The sequence below is a fragment of the Nelumbo nucifera genome, chromosome 1 (genome assembly GCF_055504915.1).
Source record: "Nelumbo nucifera cultivar China Antique chromosome 1, China Antique-T2T, whole genome shotgun sequence".
Classification (NCBI taxonomy): Eukaryota; Viridiplantae; Streptophyta; class Magnoliopsida; order Proteales; family Nelumbonaceae; genus Nelumbo; species Nelumbo nucifera.
Genome location: NC_142649.1, coordinates 184,112,710 through 184,125,390, shown reverse-complemented (window position 1 = coordinate 184,125,390; position 12,681 = coordinate 184,112,710).

Genomic DNA, 12,681 nt, shown 5'->3' with positions numbered 1-12,681 from the left:
ACAACCGTTCGTCTATCATGACGTATTTGGCTGCCTGGCGCTGCACCCTCTTGGCTGTGTTGCGGTCCGCGGGGAGTGTTCCGTCTAACAGGAAGCTCGCGAGTGGGTCGATCCAGCTCGGCTCTGCTTCGGTGACGGGAGCGACCTCTTCTGCCCCACCGAGAATGCTGGGCCGAGGTAAGTCCTCTACGTACACGGTTCTCCTGGCGTTGTGGCTCGTGCTAGCCAGTCGGGACAGGGCGTCGGCCTCAGCGTTCTCTGACCTCGGGATTTGCTTGATGAAGTGTGATTGGAAGTTGAGCAGAGCTTCCTTTACTTTTGCCAAGTACGCAATCATAGTGAGTTTGCGTGCTTCGTACTCGCCTGTAACTTGGTTGACCACGAGCTGGGAATCACTGCAGATAACCACGTGCTTTGCTCCGACCTTGCACGCTAGGTTTAGCCCAGCTATCAGTGCCTCGTATTCTGCCTCGTTGTTGGACGCCGCAAACTCAAAGCGTAGTGCGTATTCCAGTTTTGTTCCGCCCGGGCCGCGTAGCACTATTCCAGCCCCGCTGCCTTGTTGGTTCGAGGAGCCATCTACGTGAAGGATCCAGGGATCCTCCTCCCAGTTCGCGCTTGGTCTAACCAGGAGGGATGCCATACTGGCTGCTACTTCGCGGGGTTCGGACTCGTTTGGCTCGGGAGCTTCGAGTTCGCCCGAACTGGGGATCTCGGGCTCTACCGGCTCAGGGGCTTCGAGGCTAAACGTGCATTCTGCGATAAAATCTGCCAAGGCTTGGGCCTTGATGGCAGTTCTTGGCTTATACTAGAGATCGTACTCGCTGAGCTCGATGGACCACTTCGTCAGCCGGCCGGAAACCTCGGGTTTGAGTAAGACTTGCCTCAGAGGTTTGCTGGTCAGGACGATGACGGTGTGGGCCTGGAAGTACGGGTGGAGTTTCCGTGCTGCTATCACCAGAGCATACGCTAGCTTTTCTATCTGCGGGTACCTTGTCTCTGCTCCCTGCAAGATTTTGCTAACATAATATATGGGTCGTTGGACCCGGTCTGCCTCCTTTACTAGTACCGAACTGACTACCTCGTCGCTGGCCGAGAGGTACAGCTCCAAGACTTCGCCTTCCTCGGGCCGAGCTAAGGTTGGTACTTTGGCGAGGTAGCCTTTTAGCTCGTCAAACGCGAGATGACAGTCTTGGGTCCACTCGAACCCTTGGCCTTTGATCGCTTTGAAGAAGGGTAGGCAGCGGTCTGCCGATTTGGACATGAAGCGGCTTAGGGCGGCTATGCGGCCGTTCAGCCTTTGGACTTCTTTTACTTTCCGAGGTGGTCTCATATCTAGGATGGCTTGTATTTTGTCTGGGTTGGCCTCGATGCCACGTCGATTGACAACGTAGCCCAGGAACTTGCCCGAGGTGACGCCGAAGACGCATTTGTTGGGGTTTAATTTCATGTTATACCGACGCAGGATTTGGAAGATAGAATCTAAGTCTTGTATTAATTCTTGTGAAAACTGTGTTTTGACGACCATGTTGTCTACATAGCACTCTATCTTTGTGCCGATCAGGGACCGAAACAGCTTATTTACAAGTCTTTGGAAGGTCGCCCCGGCGTTTTTTAACCCGAAGGGCATGACCTTGTAACAATATATACCGAATTCGGTTACGAAGCTGGTTTTTTCCTCGTCGGACTGGTCCATCCGGATTTGGTTGTAGCCTGAGTAGGCATCCAGGAAACTTAGCAATTCGTGTCCCGAGGTCACGTCCACTAGACGGTCGATCCTAGGAAGGGGGAAGCAGTCTTTCGGGCAAGCTCGGTTCAGGTCGGTGTAGTCGACGCACATGCGCCACTTGCCGTTCGCCTTTTTCACCAGCACAGGGTTGGCCACCCAGCTCGGGTAATGGACTTCCCTTATGAAGTCTGCCGCGAGGAGCTTTTCGACTTCCTCGTCGACCGCTTTCCAGCGCTCCGGGGCTAAGTTCCGTTTCTTCTATCTAACGGGTCTAACTAAAGGGTCAGTGTTAAGTTTGTGAGTTATAAGACTAGGGTCAATACCGGGCATTTCGGCCGCGGACCATGCAAAAATATCTAAATTTTGGAGTAAAAAACTTACCAGTTCGGCCCGTAGGGGTTCCTTGACAGAAGCACCTATCTGGAGTGCGCGGGATGGGTCCGTAGGTGAGGTCGGGATCACGACTGTCTCTTTTCTGGCGAGGCCCGTTCTTCGCCATGCTCCGTAGGCCGCTCCAGGTCGAGGTCGCCGGCCGGCTTGGACTTGCCCTTTAGGGCGGCGACGTAGCACTTGCGGGACTCGAGCTGGTCGCCCCACACTACCCCCACACCGAAGTCCGTAGGGAACTTCATTGCCAAATAATAGGTAGAGACCACCGCCCGCAGGATATGGGTGATTGGCCGTCCTATTATGGCGTTGTATGGGGAGGGGGTCGCGACCACTAGAAAATCGTGGCTGAGTCTGACCGCACAAGGCCATGTGCCGACTTCCACGGACACCATTATCTTCCCAAGGGGCCTGACTTCCTCCCCGCTGAAGCCCACTAGGGGAGTGCTCGCAGGTTTTAGTTCACTCCTTGGCAGCTGTAGCTGATCAAATGCCGACTTGAATAGGATGTCCGCCGAGCTGCCCGAATCTACGAGTACGCGCCTAACTTCGAAGTCGCTGATCCGGAGTTTAATGACGAGTGCGTCGTCGTGAGGGTCGCGAACTCCCCGCGCGTCGTCTTCTGTGAAAAGGATCGGCTCTTCGGTCTTCGGCCTCTTTGGGGGGTTCCGCTCCTCGAGGACCGCTTCGCGGACTGAGGTCCGAGCTGCGGCTGATGTGCACCCCGCCACTACTGAACCTCCCACAATTACATGGATGGTTCCCCGAACTGGCCTTTCTGTCGGGGGCTGTCACTGCATTGGTTCGGCAGGCCTGCTGCTAGTCTCCGGGGGCGTCTTTTAAGTGTTCGCCTGGTTGATCCGCTTTATTGCTGTTATTGTTGTGTTGTACAAAGTTTCTTAAGTATCCGCGACGGATGAGCCCCTCTATCTCATCTCGGAGGTTATTACATAGCTCGGTACTGTGACCGTGGTCCCTATGGAAACTACAATACAAATTCTTGTTCCTTTCGTTCGGATTTCCCTTTAGGCGAGGTGGCCATTTCACGAAGGGGGCGTCCTTGATCGTCATTAGGATCTCGGTCCGCCTCGTGTTCAGTGACGTGTAATCCGTCCGAGCTGGGAGGGGAGTTCGGAGTGACTGGTTCGGTTTCGGGTCCCGGGCCGGGTTTTTTCGGTCGGCCGAGCTAGAGGGCTCGCCGTCCCTTTTTCTTTTCTTGTTTCCGCCCTCGGTTCTTTGGTTGATTTCCTCCTCCGTCCTCATGAACTTGTCCGCGAGTTTGAGGAATTCGGCCACGGTCGCGGGCTGATTAGCTACCATGTGCCACTTGAATTCCTTGTGCGTCACCCCTCTTTTCGCTGCGGCGAGCTGTACCGCGGGGTCCAACCGAGGTATCTGTAAGCATGCCTCGTTGAATCGTTTGATGTAGCCCCGTATGGGTTCTCCTTCCCTTTGGACCACTCCGAAGATGCTCTCCTCTGCTCTGGGGCACCGTTTGCTGGTAACAAAGTGCAGTGAAGACCTGCACGAACTGTGCCCAACACTTTATCGATCCGGGGGCCAGGTTCCTGTACCAAGTGCGGGCTACCCCCTTGAGGGTGGTGGTGAAGGCCACGCACATGCATGATTCGCTGGCCCTGGCGAGGTGCATTTGGGACTGGAAAGCGTCCACGTGGTCGTTGGGGTCGAAGGATCCGTCGTACTTGTCTAGGGGCAGGAGCTTGAAGTCTTTAGGCAAGGGGACTGCCAGGAGTTCTGAGGCGAGGGGGGAAGGAACTGAGAGGATCGGGGCGATTCCTACCTCGTCCGAGCTCGCCTCGCCTTTGCCTCTGAGCTCGGATAAGACGCGGGTGGCGGTTCGTCGACTTCGACGGCGTCTCCGCTGCTGAGTGGACCTTGTGCTGGCACTGCTGGCCTCCGTGTTGCCGAGCTCGATGGGCTCGGAGTTCTGGTAGTCCGCTGCTGTCAGTGCGCCGAATCGGTTTCCCACCAGTGAGGACTCCGGTTTTGAGACCCGAGGTGCCGACCTCGCGGGCGAGGTTCCTGATCCGCCTGCGAGCCGCGAGGCGGGGATGACTTTTCCTTCTCTCCGGCCTGGGGACGAGGCCTGGTTGTTTGGGGGATTTTGGGGCCTGGAGGCCTTTCCTTGGTGAAGGCGCCCATCCTGCGGAGAGGCCTTTACTGGCTTCGGGGCAGGGTGGCGAGGTGGAAGCGGTGGTTGGTTCGGTGTCAGTTGGGGAAACTGCTGCTGATAGTGGTATTGGGAGAGGTTGTGCAACACTTGGTGTTGGTGAAGCTGGTGTTGCTGGAACTGCTGCATCTGGGCTTGCATTGCCCGCATGCATTGCATTAAGTCGTCCAACCGATTCTGGCTAGCTGCCAGGGGGACGGCGGTCGGTTCAGAGAAGGTAGTCTCGATGGGAAGAGGGAAGGAGACGTTCGCGGAGGGCAGGCTTATAGGCGCCACTGTTTGTGGCGTAATCAGGTTGGGGATTCCATCCACCGTGACGGGGATGGTGAACTGCCCCACACACACCACGGGAACTTGGAGCTGTTCCCCGGTGGTGTTTGTCTCTGTGCCGCGTCCGGCGTTGCTGGATGAGGCCATAAGTAACGAGTTTTTCAGAGAAGGAAAGGGTATGAAAGTTTTGGAGGGAGGCTTCTTGAAGCGTTTCCCACAGACGGCGCCAATTGATGATGCACGATCTAGCCGGTCTTAGCTGTCGATGATCTTGCCTCTGAACTGAGTAACAGGGACCTGAAACGGGAGGAGAAGAGAAGCTCCGGGGAGAACCCGACGCAAGGGCTCCAAAGCTCAAGTTAGAATCCTTCAAAGGCAAGAATAACCAGATAGCGCGAGAGTTAGCATACCTCGTCCCTGGGGGGTAGAAGCCTTTTATAACCACCTCGCGCACTCACTTCCAGGCCTCCGTCAGGTCGGGCATGATTACTTCTGAACTCCTGCCAGTTCGGGTGTCATTTCCTCTGGTCGGACAGAACCGCCACTGTTCCTTTTGTCGGAGCCGTCTCTGCGGCTAGTGACGACGGTTGCAGGTGGCGGTGGCAGGATGCCGTTTGAAATGCGGCTGTCAGGCGTCAGATCCCAAATCAGTCAAGTACGTCGCCCTTGGATAAAGACGTCCTCGGTGTCGGGTATGTTTGGCTGGCCTGGTGCTTTGGAAGTGAAGTGTTGGACTGGCGAGCGAGGTGCCTTGAGTTCGGTTTGGAGTGTTCCGAGCTGTCACGGGTCAGCTCGGGCCTGCTTTGCGAGGCTTGGGGCCCAGTATAGTTCGTGCTCCTTGCAGGGAGCTCGGGTTCTCAATAGGGAGCTCGCTCTTGACAGGGAGCTCAGGCTCCTAGTAGGGAGCTCGGGTTTTAGGGAGCTCGAGCTCCTAGTGCCGAGCTCAGACTTGGGGAGCTCGGACCTTTGATAGGGAGCTCGCACTTAATCAGGGAGCTCGGGCTCCTAGTAAAGAGCTCGGACTAAGTACAGTGGTCTGGAGTTCGGGCTCGGTAGTGAGCTTGGACTTGCTTCCGATGTTTGCTTTGGGTGCTCTACTGTCCCGAACTGCTCGAGTTCGAGCTCGAACTCGGTTGAAACTGAGCCGAATCAAACTCGAATAGCTTGTGAAAAGCTCAGCTTGTTGCCACCCCTAACTACAGCTACACCATAAGTCAAAATATTTGGGACCATAGTGAGATAATTGAATGGTTGTCATCCGTTCCATATAATATGTAGCCCCATGAAGCATAATAATAATAATAATAATAATAATAATAATAATAATAATTGCTAAGATTCTCTTCATATATTTTTTGTAATTTGAATTCAACTTATATATATTTTCTATAAGAATGTCTTTTTAACCCACAATCAACAAGTTTTTGTGGACGCCAAGAAACTTAAACACAATATATATTGTGTGGACGCCAAGAAACTTATACATTTAATATTTTATATTTATATACAATTTTATACGTATATATGTTAAAAATAATTATTTTTTTATTTCTTTTCACTTTAAACACAATAAGATGGATGCATATTAAACCCAAATCTGATACAAATCTGACATATTGGATTTTGGATGCAGATCCAGATGTTTGATAATCGAATTAGATATCGATGTAGCTAGTTTGCATCCGACTCATTTACAACCCTACTCCTCACCTCCACTCTTTTTTCTAGCAAAAAAGAAAAAAAAAATAGAATTTACTAAGATGCATTTGGTAAAATTGAAATGTTCTGTCTAAGAAAGCCAAAAAAAAAAAAAGAAGTTTGTTTCTTTGCTTTTTTTTTCGTCCTCTACATACTTATAAACTGTGATTTAAAAGCGGTCATTCTTAGCCTAGTCTAGAAGCCCAATTAGACACAGCCCACGAATTTCTGGATTTGGGCTTGGTCCCAACATTTCAAGCCTGGCCTAGTCTGTAATATTTATATATTATACATATATTTATTATTATGTACATATATAATGTGTTTTATTTTATTTTTATGATATATTATATGTATAGATATTCTTAAAATGGTATATAATATATTATATTTATGCACATTATAACATATGTAGTATAAAACAATATACATATTAAATATAGTATATTTAAAGGCATAGACCCAATTCCCTGTCCTGCTTGAGCGTGGGCCTGGGCTATCTCTCTTATCATAGGTGCTAAACCTAGCCCGGTTGAGCCCATGATCACCCTTATTTGAATATTTGAAAAGAGATTGTTTTACATATTCATCCCTATGAATGTATTTTTTTTATTTTTTATTTTTTATTTTTAGATGAGGAAATAATGAATAAAGGAAAGAAAATGGTTTACTAGTAGCACTAGCTCCAGCATATAAAGAGATGCAAAAGATAAATGATGATGTAAAAGTGGTAGGGTTTTGGGTAAAAGTAAGGACATGGGCATTTCTATCTAAGTGTGAGGTCATTTTTGGAAGAAAGAGTTATAAAACACAAATTAGCTTGTAACAAGTGGATGGCATTTGAACCACAAAGGCTGTGTTAGGTTTCAAGGAAAATGTAAGGAAAGGAAGGGAAAGGTAACGTTTCCCTACCTTTCCCTACATTTTCCTTCAAACCAAACACAGCCAAAGAAGAATCTTTAAAATTGGGAATTTAGATTCATATGTTGCACCACATGATCTAAAACATTTGAAAAGTCATCTCTTTCTTGAATCTGTGTCTTATTTTTCAATCATTGGATTGCATTATAATTTAATAGCGGATATAGTCTCCCTTTAGGTTAAAGTGGAAGGGTTTGTTCTCTTTTTTGAGGGAGAGGAAGATAATTTGAAAAAAAAAAGAAAAAAAAAAAAGAGGAAGCTCTTTCCGTAAGAGTGTTTTTTTTTTTTACATGAGTTCTCCAGATTTGAGAAAATAAAAAAAGTGTAAAAGTATTAAGGGTTCATTTGGGTTATGAACTACAAAATACAATATATTATTTTTTATTTCATAGTGAAAATGGTTTCATCATCCTGTAAACATAGACGATAAGGCCCAATCACATAATCTTTTATATTTCTTGTAGTGCTTACTATTATTTGTTTATTTATTTATTTATTTATTGTCTTAGATTTCATTTGTTTTATTGCTATACATGGGATTCTCTTGAATGTCGCTTTGTTTCAATCACAAACGAGCCGAACATTTACGCAAATAAAGTCATTTGCACAAAAACCATTAACCATGTGAGTTGCCTAAGATTTGGGGCATGGAGCTTCTATTATATGAGATCGGCTTGCTTTAGTCAGTGTAAGATCCGTTCGAACAGCCTTTATAATCTTGTATCAGGAATATCTCCACACTTCTGTGCTTTATTTCATAGGGAGATATTCCTAATGCAAGCCTCTAATTGGTGTTCGAACAAGCTTTGCACTGATTGAATCCGGTTTTCTATTATATGCTTTAATGCTTAGTACATGCATGGAGATAATCTGTTTTCACTAGATCCGCCTCTCCAAAGTTCAAACCTTTCATCTTTCAACCAATCTAGGGCTGGCTTGTTGGTGTATTAACTGATTTGTTCTAGTGTTAATGTGAAATCAAATTCCGCAACCAACACTTTAGGAAAAAAGGGGTAAGGAGTACATTATCGAAAACCTTAGGCTCATTTTTCTGGTTGCTTCAAGAAAGAGTATATATATCCAATCCAAGCATGATTATTCTATAGGGCATATGCTCGTTGCGGTTGAGCAATGTCGCAAATTAAGCTTCTCGCGAACGTTATCCAAAAGTCGGTTCAAACAATTTTCAAGAAACGAGGGCTTGTTGAAGGCGGTTTTGTTCTATGTTTTATGCCCTTCGAATCCTTTCTTTATTGAAGATGACAAAGAAAGAACTTTGGCAATGCAATTCACTATGATTCCATTTTGTTGTTTAAGAAACCGGAGATGGTATACTTTTCATCGGTTGAAGTTAGGGGTGCAACTTTTACGGATTAAGATTGGGATTTTGTCAAATTTTCAATAGGCTTAACCTGAAACAGTATAAACTGTTAATTCGAGCCAACCCGACTTGCACCCCTAGTTGAAGTGAAACCGCTTTCAATATGGTGAATTTGCATCTAACTGTGTGTTTTTCAAGTAATACAAATGCTTCCCAAATACAAACATCAATCTAAATGCATGATTACTTGTTTGCAATTTGCTCTAATTTTGTATGTCCATATCGCTTATCTAGCAAAAGTTCAACTGATTAAACATTATTAATCAATTTGATATGGATTTTGATCTAGTCTCCGTCAAAAACAAAACAATAACATCCAAGCCCATATATGGGGAGGGCATCACTGTTATGATGAATGAGACACAAAGGGAAGAAACTGGAAAGAAGATGAGAAGAATAGGGTATTTGTTACCACTCACCATCACCACCGCACCGCACCTCTCTAAAATATTTTTAACATTTTGTAAATATTATAAATTAATAATTATATAAAGGTTGTAGCAATAACCCAAGCCGAGTTGTTGAATGGGGTGAGTAAATGGATAGGTTCTACTTGGAACCGATTTCAAGTTATTCTGACATTGGAATTGAAATTGCCTTAAAATAAATTTCAAAATACTTTGAGGATGTGAAGACTTGAACCCAAGCACTTAAGTTATAAAGACTATGGTTTCACTTGACCATTAGTCACTTGAGTGATCTGATACAAGTTCCTTTTTTTTTGGGGGGAGGGGGTGTTAAGAATCCATATGTAGACCCTGAAAACTGATCTTGGAACCGCCAAAGCTAGAACTAACTCTAGAACCGATCTTAATAGGGTAAGTTCCTATTTCAAAAAGGCAAAATCGCCGATAGGTTCGGCCTTAGAATCTAACTAAACTGACCTATGCTAACAGTAGTTCACCCCTAATTGAAGCACTAACCTTAACCCTGGGCTCAGGTTGGGTTTTTTCTTTTTTTTTTTTTTATTGGTAATAGGCTCAGGTTGGGTTTGAATTAACCCAATTCTTCACTTCTTTTCTTTTAAAAAATGTTAGTCAATTCTTAAATTTAAGATTGGGTGATTAATGCTAATCATACAAGGCACAAAAATATGTTGTTTTAAGAGCATTATGTCTGTGTTACACTAAAAAATCATTTGCCTTTTTTTTTTATACAAAAGAAACACCTTTAAACTTAAAATTTTTGCTACATATACATATATGTATGCTTGGATACATATGTATACACCCAAGTTACACCCCTAATATATATGATCAAGGTTCAAAATATTGATACGCCAGTAGGGGCATATTGGGCGAATCGATACCCTTTTTCTTACTTTTTTTTTTATTTTTTTCGAAACCAGTTCAGGGGGGCAGTTTAGGGCTCCTCCACCCCCTAAACCGGTCAGACCCCCAATACACCCACTATAGGGGCGTATTGGAGGGGTCTCGGAATGATACGTATTAGTTGATACATGTCGATACTTTGAACCTTGTATATGATATTTGAATAAAGTAAAAATGAAGACATGTTGGGTTGTTCGATACCATAACCCCAACCGTATGTGAAATTAAGTCAGCATTGTTTTTTTCAACCCTAACCTTGATCCAAACTTCAACAAGCTTGGGTTGTTCAAGTTGTATCTTAGGCCCGCTCGTTTGCATCTTTGTAATTTATGCCTAGGTAAATGTTTCCTGGGCAATATTTACCTAGGTAAGTGCACTTACCCATATTCTTTTGATTTTAAGGATTCCCAAATCAATAATAGAATGATATTTTTACCCATAAAAAGTTAATATAAAAATGGAAAAAATTGTCCCATTATGCTTTACAAAATCCCCTTCCCCCATTTTCGAAAGTTATTTATCCACTTGGGAGATGAGAAAATTACTTATCTCAAGGAAGTGGAGCTTATTTTACTGCGGGGCCCATTAGTAAATACAAAAAGAGCATTAGAACATTGGTCAATAGGAAAAAGATGGCCATTAACCAACTTTTCCAAGCTTATTTATCGATAGTTGAACGGGGCCTTAATATTTCGACTAACAAACAATAGTTTCTTTATCCTTTTATTAGGGATGACAAGCAGCATTTGGAGTTAGTCTGAGCTCTGACTTCAAATAAAGCTCTTGGATGGGTTTAGGTTGGGGTTTTGTCAATATTTGTATGGACCTAAACCAAAAACGTGGGCCCGATGCAGTTTAAAATTTGTATGGACCATTACATATTAGCTTTCCAGGTGAACCCCAAATCACATAGCCAAAAGGCACAAGATGAAAGCTCCCCAACTTAGGCCCTCTATGTGAAGTTTTTAGCTTTGGTTGAGTTGTTTTATCGAAACCACTTTGAAGAAGCCCTAAAAGAAGTTTCAACCGAAACATATGTGGCTGAAAGTGGATCATCCACAATTCCACATTGCAAAGTCAAAAGTGGCAACATGAAAGTGAAAGCCCTTGTCATAACCAACTAATCACACACACAAACATCTACGTGGCCCAGTATCCTCTATTAAGCCCATAACAATATAATTGACTCAAACAACCCACTAAACAAGATTTATTTGCTTAAAATACTCAGGCCCCATTTGGTGCGTCTTTCTATACAGATTGTCGGCTGTTTAGAAGTCCGATAGTCTGCATTTTTGCCTTTTCAATTTAGTTGGAAGAAGATCTAACCGCTGAAAGACTCCACCCTGAAAAGACACAAGAAGCTTGACTCAAACGTATTTTGAGAAGCTAGAAATGAAGCTTTTCGCCTTTTCTCGTCTCATCTTCGCACGGAAATACACACCTCCATCCAAATGGTCTATGGGCTTCCAAGATCTTTATATAAAAACCCACCACATCTTTTGGTTGTTAGCTCTTCTAGAAGATCTTTTAAAAGAGACTTACCAAACGGCACCTCAACTAAGCATCTTACGTGGCACCAATCCCATGCATAGCCTAACACCCTTAACATCTCTATTCCATGATACATAGCCACATAGGCCCATTAGTGATAACGTAACATAGACCAAAGGACACATTGAGCATTTGAGGTCTTGTCTTTAAGGATCAAGATCGTTTAGTAATGGTAAGTAATGTTTTCAACCCACCGTTGACCCGACTGGTCAAACTGTTCGAACTGTCACTTGGTCAAGATTCTAGGTCTAGTTTAGTCAAGACCTGTTAGATGGTCAAAAACCATTGACTTGGTCAAGAACTGTTCGATCGTTGACACGGTCTCAATACTAAGAGCATTTTGAACATTGCTCTCACATCTTCGAGTGAGACCCGGAGGCAAGTCTGAGTCTGGTCTCAAATTGCAATTTTTAATATTTTTATAAAATAAAAAATAAAAACTGAATTAAAAAACATATATTAAATATACAATAGTACATATAGCATATTTAAAACATATTTATACATTATTTATTACTAAAATATATGTTTATATGCATACATATATACATATATATATATATATATATATATATATATATATATATATACACACTGATGTGGCATGGTCTGAACTGTTCGACCCGGCTGATCGAACTGATTACCCGTGACCCAGAGGCAAAAACAGTTCAGCTATTTGAAGATGTGAGACCCAAAGGCAAATCTCAGTACGCTGAGTCTGGTGGTCTCAGTGCTAAGAGCATTTTGAACATTGCTCTCACATCTTAAAATGCAATCTAGCTAGTCAAAATTAGATGATTATGGACCATGTCAACATGGTTAAAAAAGATGGGAACATATTACCATGAGGGATTGAGAAAAAAAAATTGTGACACTAAAATCAAGAGGCAGGCTTAGAGAGAGAGAGAGTAATGGTTTGAATAATTTAGCAGCGGTTGTTGTGAAGAAAATAAATAATATAGGTCATTCCACAATGGATTGGGGGAAGCTCGGACAATACTGAGGAGGATCGTCTCCTCGCAAGAAAGTAGAGAGGAGGACACATCATTGAATGAAACGAGATTCTCAGTAGAGAGTCTAGAGACAAGAGAGGACGCAACGTCATCACAGAAGAATGTTACAGAATTTGGAGGTCTCACTTCAACATGTCTACGTCTATCATGAAGGAAATGCAGCAGCAGATTAGATTGGTTGGCATGGCATATTGAAACTAGTTCCA